The 17,839-nt window shown below is 40.8% G+C and overlaps 1 protein-coding gene across 1 annotated transcript in view; it reads right to left on the reverse strand.

Moving 5' to 3' along the window:
- PAIP2B (poly(A) binding protein interacting protein 2B) overlaps positions 1 to 17,839 on the reverse strand; it is a 47,050-nt gene that overhangs the window by 22,407 nt on the left and 6,804 nt on the right. The gene's annotated exons all lie outside the window — the stretch shown is intronic.

Genomic DNA, 17,839 nt, shown 5'->3' on the forward strand with positions numbered 1-17,839 from the left:
CTGTTACCACTGTTTCCCCATCTATTTCCCATGAAGTGATGGGACCGGATGCCATGATCTTCGTTTTCAGCTGAGTCTTAAGCCAACTTTTCACTCTCCTCTTTCACTTTCATCATAAGGCTTTTTAGTTCTTCTTCGCTTTCTGCCATAAGGGTGGTGTCATCTGCATATCTGAGGTTATTGATATTTCTCCCAGTGATCTTGATGCCAGCTTCTGCTTCCTCCAGCCCAGCATTTCTCATGATGTACTCTGCATATAAGTTAAATAAGCATGATGACAATATACAGCCTTGACATACTTCTTTTCCTATTTGGTACCAGTCTGTTGTTCCATGTCCAGTTCTAGCTGTTGCTTCCCAACCTTCATACAGGCTTCTCAAAAGGCAGGTCGGGTGATCTGGTATTCCCATCTCTTTCAGAATTTTCCACAGCTTATTCTGATTCACACAGTCAAAGGCTTTGGCATAGTCAATAGATCAGAAACAGATGTTTTTCTGGAACTCCCTTGCTTTTTCCATGATCCAGTAGATGTTGGTAATTTGATCTCTGATTCCTCTGCCTTTTCTAAAACCAGCTTGAACACCTGGAAGGTCACAGTTCACGTATTGCTGAAGCCTGGCTTGGAGAATTTTGAGCATTACTTTACTAGCCTGTGAGATGAGTGCAATTGTGCGGTAGTTTGAGCATTCTTTGGCATTGCCTTTCTTTGGGATTGGAATGAAAACTGACCTTTTCCAGTCCTGTGGCCACTGCTGAGTTTTCCAAATTTGCTGGCATATTGAGTGCAGCACTTTCACAGCATCATCTTTCAGGATTTGAAATAGCTCAACTGGAATCCCATTACCTCCACTAGCTTTATTTGTAGTGATGCTTCCTAAGTCCCACTTGACTTCACATTCCAGATGTCTGGTTCTAGGTGAGTGATCACACCATTGTGATTATCTTGGCCATGAAGATCTTTTTTGTACAGTTCTTCTGTGTATTGTTGCCACCTCTTCTTAATATCTACTGCTTCTGTTAGGTCCCTACCATTTCTGTCCTTTATTGAGCCCATCTTTGCATGAAATGTTCCCTTGGTATCTCTAATTTTCTTGAAGAGATCTCTAGTCTTTCCCATTCTGTTCTTTTCCTCTATTTCTTTGCATTGATTGCTGAAGAAGGCTTTCTTATCTCTCCTTGCCATTCTTTGGAACTCTGTATTCAAATGGGAATATCTTTCCTGTTCTCATTTGCTTTTCGCTTCCCTTCTTTTCACAGCTATTTGTAAGGCCTCCTCAGACAGCCATTTTGCTTTTTTGCATTTCTTTTTCTTGGGAATGGTCTTGATTCTTGTCTCCTGTACAATGCCACGAATCTCTGTCCATAGTTCATCAGGCACTCTATCAGATCTAGTCCCTTAAATATATTTCTCACTTACACTGTATAGTCATAAGGGATTTGATATAGGTCATACCTGAATGGTCTAGTGGTTTTCTCTACTTTCTTCAATTTCAGTCTATATTTGGCAATAAGGAGTTCATGATCTGAGCCAAAGTCAGCTCCTGGTCTTGTTTTTGTTGACTGTATAGAGCTTCTCCATCTTTGGCTGCAAAGAATATAATCAATCTGATTTCGGTGTTGACCATCTGGTGATGTCCATGCATAGTCTTCTCTTGTGTTGTTGGAAGAGGGTGTTTGCTATGACCAGCGTGTTCTCTTGGCAGAACTCTATTAGCCTTTGCCCTGCTTCATTCTGTACTCCAAGGCCAAATTTGCCTGTTACTCCAGGTGTTTCTTGACTTCCTGCTTTTGTATTCTAGTCCCCTATAATGAGAAGGTTTTTGGGTGTTAGTTCTAGAAGGTCTTATAAGTCTTCATAGAACTGTTCAACTTCAGCTTCTTCAGCATTAGTGGTCGGTGCATCGACTTGGATTACCGTGACAATGAATGGTTTGCCTTGGAAACAAACAGAGATCATGCTTTGCTGGGGCAGCCGTCAAGAGATACCCCACGCCCAAGGTAAGAGAAACCTAAGTAAGACAGTAGGCACTGAGAGAGAGAATCAGAGGGCAGAGAGCCTGAAACCACAATCACAGACAACAGGCCAATCTGCTCACACAGTCCACAGACTTGTCTAACTCAATAAACTAAGCCATGCCATATAGGGACACTCAAGACGGGCGGGTCATGGTGGAGAGGTCTGACAGAATGTGGTCCACTGGAGAAGAGAATGGCAAACCACTTCAGTATTCTTGCCTTGAGAACCCCATGAACAGTATGAAAAGGCAAAAAGATAGGACACTGAAAAGTGAACTCCCCAGGTCGGTAGGTGCCCAATATGCTACTGGAGATCAGTGGAGAAATAACTCCAGAAAGAATGAAGGGATGGAGCCAAAGCAAAAACAATACCCACCTGTGGATGGGACTGGTGACAGAAGCAAGGTTCGATGCTGTAAACAGTAATACTGCATAGGAACCTGGAATGTCAGGTCCATGAATCAAGGCAAATTGGAAGTGGTCAAACAGGGGATGACAAGAGTGAATGTTGATATTATAGGAATCAGTGAACTAAGATGGACTGGAACCAGTGGATTTAACTCAGATGACGATTATATCTACAACTGTGGGCAGGAATTCCTTAGAAGAAATGGAATAGCCATCATAGTCAACAAAAGAGTCCGAAACATGTAGAGGATAAACAATATGCTACTAAACAACCAATGGATCACTTAAGAAATCAAAGAAGAAATTTTAAAAATACCTGGAGACAAATAAAAACAAAAACACCATGATCCAAATCCTACGGGATGCAGCCTGAGCTGGTGAGTTTACGGTGACGCAAGCCGATCTCAGAAAATAAGGAATTCTGAAATAAACCACCTACACTCACACTAAACAAACTAGAAGAAGGGCAAAGCCCAGAGTTGGTAGAAGGAAAGACATCATAAAGATGAGAGTAGAAATAAATGAAGTAGACATGAAAAAAGAGAAAAGGTGACTGGAACTAAGAATTGGGTTTTTGAAAAGAGAAATAAAATTGATAAACCATTAGCCAGACACATTACGAAAAAAAGAGAGAGGGCCCAAATAAATGAAATCAGAAATGAATAAAAGTTATTACCAACAACACGGAAATACAAAGGATCATAAGAGATTAATATAAGCAACTATATGCAAATAAAATGGTCCAACTAAAAGAAAAGGACAAATTCCTAGAGATATACAATATCCCAAGATTCAACAGGAAGAAAAGAAAAATATGAACAGATTAATAAATAGTCCTGAAATTAAATCAGTAACAACAATGCCCAAGAAACAAAGTGTAGAACCAGATGGCTTCACAGGTGAATTCTACCAAAGACCTAGAGAAGAGTTAACACCATTCTTTCTCAAACCATTCCAAAAATTTGCAGAGTAAGAAATGCTTCCAAACTCATTCTATCAACCAGCATCGCCCTGATACCTAAACTCGACAAAGATACAACAAAATAATAAAATTATATGCTAGTATCATGATAAACATAGAGGCAAAAATCCTCAATAAAACATTAGCAAACTGAATCCAACAATGCTTTAAAGGGATGCTTCCCTGATGACTCAGTGGGATAAGAATCTGCCTGCAATGCGGGAGACGCAGGAGATGTGGGTTCAATCCCCGGGTGTGGAAGATCCCCTGGAGAAGAAAATGGCAACCCACTCCAGTACTCTTGCCTGAAAAACCCCATGGACAGAGGAGCCTGGTAGGCTACTGTCCAAAGGGTTGCAAAGAGTCAGACACAAGAAAGTGACTAAGGATGCATGCACACACACCAATATCAAGTGGGACTTATCCCAAGGATACAAGAGTTGTGCAGTATCTGCAAATCAATCAATGTGGTGCACCACATTAATAAACTGAAGAATAAAAATCACTGGTGAGAACTGTGCTTGACTCTGACAAAAATAGGAAAATGTTTGTCCTTAAGGCTAAGTTGTTATAGGGTAGAGGTCCGGTAAGCAGACAGACTGTTACTGCTATCTTAGGGTAAGGGTTTCATAAGTGTTCTGGATGACTTCATCAGGTCAAAAAGTCCGACTCCATTCAGGTTGAGATGTTACTTCACTAATGGCCTCTCAAGAACAACAATAACAACAAAACAAACTAATAGACTCCCAGCTCCATTTTAAAGAGCTCTCTTAGCAGAACAGACTCCACTTTGATTTTCCTTTCACAATGTAGGACGTTATATTTTGCACTAATTTATCTGGCTCCTTGTTTACAAAGTTTTACTAAGTATATAAGCCCATCAACTTTTCTCCATCATCTGGTGGAAGATCGAGGTGTAAAGGAGACAAATGAGTGGTTCAACTTTTTCGAGGTGGGGAGGGTACGGAGGACAGGTAAGGTATGTGTACAGAGATTTTAAAACAAGTTTTAGGTCAGTCTTGAATTAGAATGACCTGTCACCTCTATTTCCATTTCATTTGTTCTCACAGAAGCTGCATGGCCTTTAACAGAAAACAAGTAAGTAATCACACTGCTGCTGCTGCTGCTCAGTCGCCTCAGTCGTGTCCGACCCTGTGCGACCCCAGGGACTGCAGTCTACCAGGCTCCTCCGCCCATGGGATTTTCCAGGCAAGAGTACTGGAGTGGGGTGCCATTGCCTTCTCTGGAATCACACTGCAAGGCTTTCCTATATTGACCTCAATACACAAATGCTCCATCAGTTATCTTTCATTGGATGCAAGAAAAGAACTTGCCAAGAGAATGTTAATATGCTTGCTAAGCAATATAATTTGTTGGGCCTGAGCGAAGGCCCGACATTTGTATATATACATATATGTATTTTTTTCTTGGTAAATATTCATTTCTTTATTTTTGGCTGCATTGAGTCTTAGCTGTGGCATGTGGGATCTTAGCTCCCTCACCAGGGATCAAACCTGTGTCCCCTGCATTGAAAGGTAGCTTCTTAACCACTGGCCCACCAGGGAAGTCCCCCAGCACTGTATTTTTGCCTATTAACTGCTATAGGGGAGTCTGATACACAGAAAGACTAAAGACTAAGAACAATTCCTCTGAGACAGTGGCAAACACTATGCGAAATAGAACAAATCTCAATTTCCCTAATTCTTACATGTCAGCAGTTCTCAAACTGGTGTTTTACAAAACATCAACCTTGTGAATGCTCTTTGCAAAAAAAATTTTTAATTAAAAAAATTTCATGGTTTCCAGTGGTTACAACTCCACACTTCCAATGTAGGGGATACAGGTTTAATCCCTGTTTGGGGAACTATGATCCTGCATGCTGCAAGGAGAAGCCAAAAAGCAAATTAATGGCCAAGTATAATAAATTCTTTGATCTGAGAAGTCTTAACTACCAAGTATTTCACTAATTAATTAATTGCCTTATTTACTTATCTGATTTCTAACTAACAACTCACAAACCTTTATAAACAATGCCTAGGCTGTTCTGTGATATGACAATTATTTTACTGGGAAATGTACAGAACAGACATCAAATATTCTCTATACAGCATTTAAAGCCACTTCCAAAGGCAGAATCAACACTTGATTGCGGTCAACAGCACGTTCTGCTTCCCCAGGTGAAGTCCCTCAATTGTCTGTCCTCCCAGAATAACATCAAGCAGAGGTTGAGGACGTTGACATCTCCACATACAGTATTAAATGCTACTAAATACTAAGTGCTACTAAATGCAAGGTATTAAATGCTACTACCAGGGAAGATATTGCAAACTGAAATCTTTAACGGATAACATTAACCAAAATATTCCTATAGGCAAATTATTACATATGAAATGTGTAACTTTTCTGAATAACAAAGGCTTCTAAATGTCTTAGACTGATATGATGGCAGTTTAACTTGCTTTTAAAATGTATAAATGTATAATAATATTAGAAATGCCACTATAGAAGCCTAAATACAATCTCTGCCTAAGGTCTCCTCCACCTCCATCCCTATTTTACAACTGATTATACATATACTCCAGTGATAATTACTCTCTATTTATTTTGGGAATGGTCTATTTTATAATCTTAGAAGTTTCCTGAGGGCAAAAATCAAGTCTTTTACACTTTCTGTATGTGTGTTAGTCACTCAGTTGTGTCTGACTCCTTGCAACCCCGTGGACTGTAGCCTGCCAGGCCCCTCTGTCCCTGGGATTCTCCAGGCAAGAATACTGGAGTGGGTTGCTATGCTGTTCTCCCTGGGATCTTCCTGACCCAGGGATCGAACCTGCGTCTCCTGTACGGCAGGCAGATTCTTTACCCTCTTCAGCCACCAGGGAAGCCCCTTTACATTTTCTAGCATGCTTTTATGTGTCCACCAAGTCTTTAATAAACAATCTGTTGACAAACTACCATTTCTAGAATGCTATATTCTAAATTTCACATCTTAGGAAGGGAAGCCCATGCTTTCAGGGGCCTGGACATAGGCTAAGCATTCTTCACTGAGTATTAACAATTATTCCCCACAGCCAGTGAGTGACAGTATCACTCAGGAATCTGTTTTTACAGGTTAACTAACTTACTCTTGAGGGGAAAAAAAAACCCCTCCTAATTCTATTCTTTGAAAATATTTTACACGTTCTTATTTACTATTTTAGCATGTAATAACACCAGGTGGCTGTAACATTCTCTTCACTAGCTGCAGAGTCTTACCAGAGAGAATCATCTAAACTGGAAGAAATCTATAATATGAATCTCAACAAATATTACCAAAAAGGACCACATACTCATTTTATTTGATATATTTCTAGAAAAAAAGAATTGTTTTCCACATCATAGCAAGGAAAAAGGAGCTAAGCAGTTGAAATGCACGTGTAATCAGGTTAAGGAAACTGTATTCACTAGAAATCTTTTTAGGAAAGGTACCATTTAGGGTGGGAGAAACTCCTTTAAAATTAATTTGCTGTAGAAGGTGAGCCTTGAGAGACCAGAGTAAGAGAATTGCTTCATGGGAGAAAGTGAAAGATTTCCCTGGGTAGTGGGAACACAATGCTGGAGTAAGGTAAAGATGAAAAAAAAAAAATGAGTGGTACATTTCAGATAGTGAACGGCCTCATACTGCATAATATGGACTCTACCCTAAGACGTTCCATTTTTGGTAAAACTACTAGCTCCATATAAAGCTTAGGAGTTTGTGGATTTTTTGGTGTGGAAATCATTGATGAGGCAGGATTTGATGTCTAAGACACAAGAATGGAACAGAAGCGGGTCATGAATGGGGAAAGTGTAGCAACCCAGAACCTCTAAGGGAGAGAGAGGGAACCACACGAAAATCTAGTTACATGGAGGGAAGCACATAATCTACCCAAATACCAGCAGGAAAAGATGAGAATAAAACAAAAACTCTTCTAAGTACTTCACTAACATTCTTTCTTAATCTCCACAGCAATCCTGTTGAGGTAGACGGTCTGGTTTTTCAGATGAAATCTCCAACATTCAGAGATTTGTTTTAAAGTAAGGTGCCATCTAGTGAGTGCCAGAATTGGGGCTTAAACTTAAGTCTTTCTGTGCCCAGAGCCCACACTCTTAGCCACTACTCTACACTCTCACACTTCTCACTTTAGTTCCAGATGGCTCATATGTAAAACTGATTTTTCACAAAGATTGCAAATGGGAGTTGGGGGAACCAGGCTGAAGAAAAATACCCCTCAACAAAAGGACTAGCCTTTGGAAGGAAAATACAAATGAGGTCACATCACACACTAGTGTGTTAAATCAGAATAAATTATTCTTTACCATAAATACACTCAGCTCCATTTAATTTGAAGCTTGCCGGCACTTTGAGGTTGAGAAAGCGGACCCCAAATACGTCCATCCTATTCCTATGCACAACTCCAAAATCCAGAAAGCTCTAAAAGCTAAAAAATGTCCATATGCTTTCATGTCAAAACTCAGTTGACAGTAGAACTTGGCCTGAACTGATGTGAAGCTATATATAGCCTTCATTTATCTTACTGAGAGTGAACACTCTTGCTTTCCTCAGAAATATTAATGCCTGTGACTACGGGTTCTACGCCAGACCCCCGAGGCATTAGATAACATACAGAAAAGCATCTCTAAAATCTGAAAAATTCTGAATTCCAAATTTATCTAGCCAAAGATTTAGGACCCTCTAAGAACCTGTATTTCAAAGTATTTAAAAAGTGACTTAAAAAGAATGAGTAGATAAGAGATACTCAATCTTTAGGATTTCACAGACCAATCAATTTTTACAAGTATTTCGAGGACAACATAAGATTATAATTTGTTTTATCTAAATAAGGGTGATAGAAAACATCCTTGAAAAGTGAAAAGTGAAAGTGAAAGTCTCTTAGTTGCGTCTGACTCTTTGTGACTCCATGGACTGTATAGAATATTGGAGTTGGTGGCTTTTCCCTTCTCCAAGGGATCTTCCCAACCCAGGGATCAAACCTAGGTCTCCCACATTGCAGGTGGATTCTTTACCAGCTGAGCCACCAGGGAAGCCTAAGAATACTGGAGTGGGTAGCCTATCACTTCTCCAGCAGATCTTCCTGACCCAGGGTCTCTTGCATTGCAGGCGGATTCTTTATCAACTGAACTATGAGGGAAGACCAGAAAACATCCTTATCAACATAATTTTATAAAAGGATATTTTAAACACCACAATATAGAAAAAGGACTTAATTTAAGGCAAAAACTCATAATTCTTTGTATTGAATAAATGTAATTTTATAAAAAACACTATGTGGTCCTAACTTTATTTTACCACCTGCCCAACAGCTAAGTTGCATCAGTTCAGTTCAGTTCAGTCACTCAGTCGTGTCTGACCCTTTGCGACCCCATGAATCGCAGCACGCCAGGCCTCCCTGTCCATCACCAACTCCCGCAGTTCACTCAGACTCACGTCCATCGAGTCTGTGATGCCATCCAGCCATCTCATCCTCGGTTGTCCCATTCTCCTCCTGCCCCCAATCTCTCCCAGCATCAGAGTCTTTTCCAATGAGCAACTCTTCGCATGAGGTGGCCAAAGTACTGGAGTTTCAGCTTTAGCATCATTTCTTCCAAAGAAATCCCAGGGTTGATCTCCTTCAGAATGGACTGGTTGGATCTCCTTGCAGTCCAAGGGACTCTCAAGAGTCTTCTCCAACACCATAGTTCAAAAGCATCAATTCTTCAGCGCCCAGCCTTCTTCACAGTCCAACTTTCACATCCATACATGACCATAGGAAAAACCATAGCCTTGACTAGACGGATCTTAGTCGGCAAAGTAATGTCTCTGCTTTTGAATATACTATCTAGGTTGGTCATAACTTTTCTTTCAAGGAGTAAGCGTCTTTTAATTTCATGGCTGCAGTCACCATCTGTAGTGATTTTGGACCCCCAAAAAATAAAGTCTGACACTGTTTCCACTGTTTCCCCATCTATTTCCCATGAAGAGATGGGACCGGATGCCATGATCTTCATTTTCTGAATGTTGAGCTTTAAGCCAACTTTTTCGCTCTCCTCTTTCACTTTCATCAAGAGGCTTTTTAGCTCCTCTTCACTTTCTGCCATAAGGGTGGTATCATCTGCATATATGAGGTTATTGATATTTCTCCTGGCAATCTTAATTCCAGCTTGTGTTTCTTCCAACCCAGCGTTTCTCATGATGTACTCTGCATAGAAGTTAAATAAGCAGAGTGACAATATACAGCCTTGATGTACTCCTTTTCCTATTTGGAAACAGTCTGTTGTTCCATGTCTAGTCCTAACTGTTGCTTCCTGACCTGCATACAGATTTCTCAAGAGGCAGGTCAGGTGGTCTGGTATTCCCATCTCTTTCAGAATTTTCCACAGCTTATTCTGATTCACACAGTCAAAGGCCTTGGCATAGTCAATAAAACAGAAATAGATTTTTTTCTGGAACTCTCTTGCTTTTTCCATGATCCAGCAGATGTTGGCATTTTGATCTCTGGTTCCTCTGCCTTTTCTAAAACCAGCTTGAACATCAGGGAGTTCACAGTTCACGTATTGCTGAAGCCTGGCTTGGAGAATTTTGAGCATTACTTTACTAGGATGTGAGATGAGTGCAATTGTGCGGTAGTTGGAGCATTCTTTGGCATTGCCTTTCTTTGGGATTGGAATGAAAACTGACCTTTTCCAGTCCTGTGGCCAGTGCTGAGTTGTCCAAATTGGCTGGCATATTGAGTGCAGCACTTTCACAGCATCATCTTTCAGGATTTGAAACAGCTCAACTGGAATTCCATCACCTCCACTAGCTTTGTTCGTAGTGATGCTCTCTAAGGCCCCACTTGACTTCACATTCCAAGATGTCTGGCTCTAGATTAGTGATCACATCATCATGATTATCTGGGTCGTGAAGATCTTTTTTGTACAGTTCTTCCGTGTATTCTTGCCACCTCTTCTTAATATCTTCTGCTTCTGTTAGGTCCATACAATTTCTGTCCTTTATCGAGCCCATCTTTGCATGAAATGTTCCCTTGGTATCTCTAATTTTCTTGAAGAGATCTCTAGTCCTTCCCATTCTGTTCTTTTCCTCTATTTCTTTGCACTGATCGCTGAAGAAGGCTTTCTTATCTCTTCTTGCTATTCTCTGGAACTCTGCATTCAGATGCTTATATCTTTCCTTTTCTCCTTTGCTTTTCGCCTCTCTTCTTTTCATAGCTATTTGCAAGGCCTCCCCAGACAGCCATTTTGCTTTTTTGCATTTCTTTTCCATGGGGATGGTCTTGATCCCTGTGTCCTGTACAATGTCATGAACCTCATTCCATAGTTCATCAGGCACTCTATCTATCAGATCTAGACCCTTAAATCTATTTCTCACTTCCACTGTATAATCATAAGGCATTTGATTTAGGTCATACCTGAATGGTCTAGCGGTTTTCCCTACTTTCTTCAATTTGAGTCTGAATTTGGTAATAAGGAGTTCATGATCTGAGCCACAGTCAGCTCCTGGTCTTGGTTTTGTTGACTGTATAAAGCTTCTCCATCTTTGGCTGCAAAGAATATAATCAATCTGATTTCAGTGTTGACCATCTGGTGATGTCCATATGTAGAGTCTTCTCTTGTGTTGTTGGAAGAGGGTGTTTGCTATGACCAGTGCATTTTCTTGGCAAAACTCTATTAGTCTTCGTCCTGCTTCATTCCTCATTCCAAGGCCAAATGTGCCTGTTACTCCAGGTGTTTCTTGACTTCCTACTTTTGCATTCCAGTCCCCTATAATGAGAAGGACATCTTTTTTGGGTGTTAGTTCTAAAAGGTCTTGTAGGTCTTCATAAAACCTTTTAACTTCAGGCAGCACAGGAGGGCCTAGAGGAGCTATCCCATGTTGAAGGTAAGGAACAGCAGCGGTAAGGAGATATCCCTCATCCAAGGTAAGGAGCAGCGGCTGTGCCTTGCTGGAGCAGCCATGAAGAGATAGCCCACGCCCAAGGTAAGAGAAACCCAAGTAAGATGGTAGGTGTTGCAAGAGGGCATCAGAGGGCAGACACACTGAAACCATACTCACAGAAAACTAGTCAATCTAATCACACTAGGACCACAGCCTTGTCTAACTCAATGAAACCAAGCCATGCCTGCGGGGCAACCCAAGACAGGCGGGTCATGGTGGAGAGGTCTTACGAATGTGGTCCACTGGAGAAGGGAATGGCAAGCCACTTCAGTATTCTTGCCTTGAGAACCCCATAAACAGTATGAAAAGGCAAAATGATAGGATACCAAAAGAGGAAATCTCCAGGGCATTAGGTGCCCAATATGCTACTGGAGATCTGTGGAGAAATAACTCCAGAAAGAATGAAGGGATGGAGCCAAAGCAAAAACAATACCCAGGTGTGGATGTGACTGGTGATAGAAGCAAGATCCGATGCTGTAAAGAGCAATATTGCATAGGAACCTGGAATGTCAGGTCCATGAATCAAGGCAAATTGGAAGTGGTCAAACAAGAGATGGCAGGGTGAACGTCGACATTCTAGGACTCAGCGAACTAAAATGGACTGGAATGGGCGAATATCTACAACTGTGGGCAGGAATCCCTCAGAAGAAATGGAGTAGCCATCATGGTCAACAAAAGAGTCCGAAATGCAGTACTTGGATGCAATCACAAAAATGACAGGATGATCTCTGTTCGTCTCCCAGTCAAACCATTCAGTATCACAGTTATCCAAGTCTATGCCCCAACCACTAACGCTGAAGAAGCTGAAGTTGAACGGTTTTATGAAGACCTACAAGACCTTTTAGAACTAACACCCTCCCCCCCCAAAAAAAAAGTTGCATCAGGTGTGTCTATATCTCTTTGGGACCCCATGGCCTGTAGCCCGCCAGGCTCCTCTGTCCATGGGATTCTCCAGGCAAGAATAGTCTTGCGGGTTGCCATGCCCTCCTCCAGGGGATCTTCCCAACTCAAGGATAGAACCCGCATCTCTCTGTCCCCTGCATTGGGAGGTGGGTTCTTTACCACTAGCGCCAACTGGGAAGCCCTTTATTTTACCACTGCTAGTGAAAATTCACCTAGGACCAGCACTGATATAGCCTGAGGCATAGAGTCCATCTGGCTACACAAGATTTCTTCCGAAGTTGTTAAAAATGCAGCCCCCAGGCTGCATTCTATCAGCTCGAGATTCAGAAGGTCTCTCGGTGGGGCCCACAAATATACTGCACAGTAGAAAGCCAGTGAGTTGTTTCTGATGTGCGAGAAGCTTCAGAAGCACTGGCCTGACCTGTAGGATCTAGTTCTACTCTCCTTTTCCTCCTCCTAATTCTCCTCTGTGGGGCTGGGAGGAAAACAAGAACGTTTCTGAGTGGGGAGTCTGTCCCACCCACTGTCTGTAATACCAGTTATTCCTCCAGCAGTCAATGAGGGACCAGCTGGTCAACTTGACAGCTAAGGGTGTCAGCAGTGGAACAACAGAAACGAGGTAGCAGACAAGTGAGAAAAACCTGTTGAAGCAAAACTCCTTCAGGAAAAGGTGTGGCTTCCAGAGTTGATGCCTAAATTCAGAACAAGTATCTTTGTCTTTAGCTAAAATAATAACTGTAATTTTAAAAATATATAAAATATATTTTAAAAAAATATATAAAATATATAAAATTATATTTTATATATGTATGTGTGTGTGTGTAGATGTGTGCATATATCTGTCTATTCCTTCATAGCTGTCTCCTGCACCCAGCTTCTATGCCAGGTCTATGATTTTGGCCTTCATTTTTTATCTTCAGAAGGATTATGAGAATTACTAGTATTACCTCAAACAATGTAATGCCGAACCACTTTTTAAAAAAATCCATAAGATGCCTAATGATTTAGGAAGCAGATGATATTCTCTAACATATAAAATAATTCCAGTGAGTTTTCTTTTCAAAAATAGTTTTTCTTATTCTCTTAAATGACTGTTTAAAATTTTTTAAGAATAAATATAGCTAATATCCTTTAAAAACACACAAAACTTTCATTTTAATAAGCACTCAAAGCACTTTCCCAGTTAAAACAAACATCAGCCCTTCTAAAGCAAGGCTAAATGTTAAGTGGGGAATATAGAAGAGACATAAAAATAACCCCCATTCTTATGGGATTAATCACTTAATCCTATTTGACCAGTCCCTTGGTCTCTAAGCTTTGCAAATGAAATAAAATTTCTCACTTGATATTTGGCTAGGATTTCCAATCATGAAAGAAGAATTGTGTCATATACCTATATACTGCTCATTTCCTGAACTCAGACACTGTGCTGAGCAGCAGCAGTTGAGTCTTTTATGATCTGCTCCCTAACCTCCTCACTTGTTACACTCCCAGACTAAATTCAGCTTTCTTCTAGAACCAGATTTCTAGAATTTACAATTAGTATACAGCAATGGTTCTCAAAATCTAGTCCCTGGCCCAGCAGCATCAGTATCACCTGGGAACTTGTTAGAAATGCAAATTACCAGGCCCCAGCCTGCTGCTGCTGCTGCTAAGTCGCTTCAGTCGTGTCCAACTCTCTGCGACCCCATTGACGGCAGCCCACCAGGCTCCCCCGTCCCTGGGATTCTCCAGGCAAGAACACTGGAGTGGGTTGCCATTTCCTTCTCCAATGCATGAAAGTGAAAAGTCAAAGTGAAGTCGCTCAGATGTGTCAGACTCTTTGAGACCCCACAGACTGCAGCCTACCAGGCTCCTCCGCCCATGGGATCCTCCAGGCAAGAGTACTGGAGTGGGTTGCCATTGCCTTCTCTGAGGCCTCAGCCTAGACCTGTGGAAGCAGAAACTCTGGGTGGGGCCCAGCAACATGCCTATGAACCACCACTGGTTTACAGCAAGTAGAAAAATGGGTTTCCTTCTATATGTCCAAAGCCAGGGGTAGCGTATACTCTATCTTGACATGGAATAAAGACATCCAATTAAGGCATTCCTCACAACTCCCACCCTCAATCCACTGTGTTTTATTTTAACAAGTTAGATAACAAAACAAGCCGTAATCAGAGATTTAGTTTGAAATAGATACTTAACAGGCATCAGTTCTCATCTAGCCTGATTTCATCCAATATCATTTACATCCTCTTACATCCAAGTTCTAAAAAAAGATCTTCAGAATATGTGCCTCGTATACTTTAGTGATTTTGTAATAAAACATCAACTAGGGTCTGAAGATATCAAACTTACTAAAGAAGAAAAGTGGAATTATTTGCTATTTTAGAACTCCATTGCATTCAACAGGGAGTTCACATTTAGGATTTCTTTCACCTTTATACTTTCCAAGTTAATAGAATTAAACCAGAATACTCCATTCTTCAAAAGCTTCTAGCTAGGTAGAATGTTACTGCACAACTTCCTTGCTTTCAATGGGGACTGAAAAGCCCTGGTACGCAAATTTAGTATATGTAGACAGTTACATCTGGTAAACTCTCAGATGGTGAGTGCAACCTCAGCACAAGCCTAGGTAATGGACATTGAGAACACCACTATCAAAAGCAAGCTCTCAAATAATTACACTCTTTTCTGCTCCTGTTAACACTATACTAAAATCTCATACATGCGTGCTAAACTGCTTCAGTCATGTCCAGACCCTGTGGACTGTAGCCTGCCAGGTTCCTCTGTCCATGGGATTCTCCAGGCAAGAATACTGCAGTGGGTTGCCCTCCTCCAGGGGATCTTTCTGATCCAGAGATCGAACCTGGGTCTCTTATGTCTCCTGCATTAGCAGGTGTGTTCTTTACCACCAGCGCCACTTGGGAAGCCCTATTAAAACCTCACTTTCCCTGATTTTAATGCATTCTAAAGGGTGGGCAAGACCAGTCTACAGTCTATAAAGTATACTTTCAAAAAGCAGGTAATCCCCATGAACTGAACACAAATAAATGAAGAGAACCTTCTAATGATTAGTATACAGGTTCGTGCATGCTAAGTTGCTTCAGTCATGTCTGACTTTGTGTGACCCTATCGACCGTAGCCTGCCAGGTTCCTCTGTCCATGGGATTCTCCAGGCAAGAATACTGGAGAATGCTTCCATTTCCTTCTCAGGCATCGTCCCAATCCAGGGATGGAAGCTGTGTCTCTTATGCTTCCTGCACTGGCAGGCAGCTTCTTTACCACTAGAGCCATCTGGGAAGCCCACAGTATACAGGTAGCTCAACACATTAAACAGAACAGAAATAACACAAAGGAAAATCACAAACCAATTTCCATGCTATAAGAACAAACCTAAGGATACCAAGCAAGGGCTTCCCTAGTAGCTCAGCTGGTAAAGAATCCGCCTGCAATGCAGAAGACCCCAGTTTGATTCCTGGGTTGGGAAGATCCCCTGGAGAAGGGAATGGCTTCCCACTCCAGTATTCTGGGCTGGAGAATTCCATGGGCACTACAGTCCATGGGGTCGCAAAGAGTCGGACACGACTAAGCGACTTTCACTTATGGACACCAAGGCCAGAAGGACAGTGGGATAAAATGATAGACTGGGACTGACATACATACACTACTATGTATAAAGTGCACTTCCCAGGTAGCGCTATTGGTACAGGACTCGCCTGCCAATGCAGGAGACTCAAGAGATGCAGGTTTCATTCCTGAATGGGGAAGATCCCCTGGAGGAGGGCATGGCAGCCCACTGCAAGCCTGGAGGATCCCAGGGACAGAGGAGCCTGGCGGGCTAGAGTCCGTAGGGTCGCAGAGTCGGACTCAGCTGAAGCAACTTAGCGTGCACACACAGGTATAAAATAGCTAGCTAATGAGAACCTACTGTATAGCTCAGGCAACTCTACTCAATGCTTTGTGGTGACCTAAATGGGAAGGAAACCCAAATAAGAGGGGATATATGTATATGTGTAGCTGATTCCCTTTGTTGTACAGGAGAAACTAAAACAACATTGCAAAGCAGCTGTACTCCATTAAAATAAAATTTAAAAAAACTAACTCCATAAGCATGCCAGAAATATTTAACTAACAAATGTCCTGGGCTCTGGATTGAACAGCCAGGGAATAGTGAGTCAGTATGTGAGAAACATGTTAATTTTCAAACTAGGAGACTTCATTGAAAATTAATTTAAATGTGTTATGAGGTTGGAGCCCTAAAATATTCACATACCTTTTGATGAAATCAGCCTTATTCATGTTATTTGGAAAATTTAATGCCATTTGTGTTCCATAAGTTAAGAATGTCTTAAATATACTTTTAGAGACACTATTTTTAAGACATTTTCCACGCTATAAACATATAATTTCAAATAAAACAGGATCAAATAAAATCAAGCAAATTATTTCAAAATAAAGCAAAACAAAAAAGTTATGATCAAATAGGGTTCAGCCCAGAAATGCAAGGGTGGTCTAAAATTAAGAAATAGAAAAAAACACACACCTCTACCTGAGCATTTCAACCATTGAAGAAAAACAGATATTATAATTCTATTTTTGGAAAGGTTAATATGCATAAAAAGATCTAAAAAGCAAAAAATGGAATATTTTTGGTGGCAAAATTAGATGTTTTTCTTTTTATTTTGCATTCTGAATTATTACTAAAAAGTGTGGTTTTTATAATCAAGGGCAAATGTTACTTTCTTTTTCTTATTTTTTCTAATGTATGTTTGTGCCGTATAAACTAGAGGGCTTGAATTTCCTGCCTCTCGAGGCAGCTCAGACCACTTTGGGAATGTGCACTATACAAAACTGCCCTGTCTTCCTTTTTAATAGGTCCTCCTATAGTGACACAGAAAAAAAATCAGATAAGTTTAAACGTGTTAGAAATGTAAATGCAATTAAAAAGAATACTTATGCATACGAAAAATACAAGTGAATATGAAAAAAAGCAGCTATTGAAGCAATGAGGACTGACTGCCATTTGGTAGTTTCAATATTTTTTAAAATATACAAAACTGAGTAAACAAGAAAAATAAAGCTGCCAAATCCTTCCTGGGGCCTCTCTTCTAATCTTTTCCACCACACTAATACTATGTATTCACCTGATACCAAAGAGATGGGCAGCATCTCAGATTCCTTTTTCTCCTCTCTTTCTCTTCACTCCATTTCATTCATTCATTCATTTCTTCACTCATTTTTTGGAAAAGGTAATACAAACATATGATTCAAAAAAATTTTATAATATACATATATGGGCTTCCCAGGTGGTAGTGATAAAGAACCTGCCTGCCAATGAAGGAGACATAAGAGACATGGGTTTGATCCCTAGGTCAGGAAGGTCCCCTGGAAGAGGGCATGGCAACCCACTGCAGTATTCTTGCCTGGAGAATCCCATTGACAGAGGAGCCTGGTGGGCTCTAGCCCACAGGGTTGCAAAGAGACAGAACTGAAGCAGCTCAGCATGCATGCATATATAAAGGCATATATAGTGAAATCTGACTCCTACTTCTATTTCTTTCATTGGTTTCTTATATATCATTTCAGAATTTCATTTTGCAAATTATAAGCAATGT

The sequence above is a fragment of the Ovis canadensis genome, chromosome 3, assembly GCF_042477335.2.
Source record: "Ovis canadensis isolate MfBH-ARS-UI-01 breed Bighorn chromosome 3, ARS-UI_OviCan_v2, whole genome shotgun sequence".
Classification (NCBI taxonomy): domain Eukaryota; kingdom Metazoa; phylum Chordata; class Mammalia; order Artiodactyla; family Bovidae; genus Ovis; species Ovis canadensis.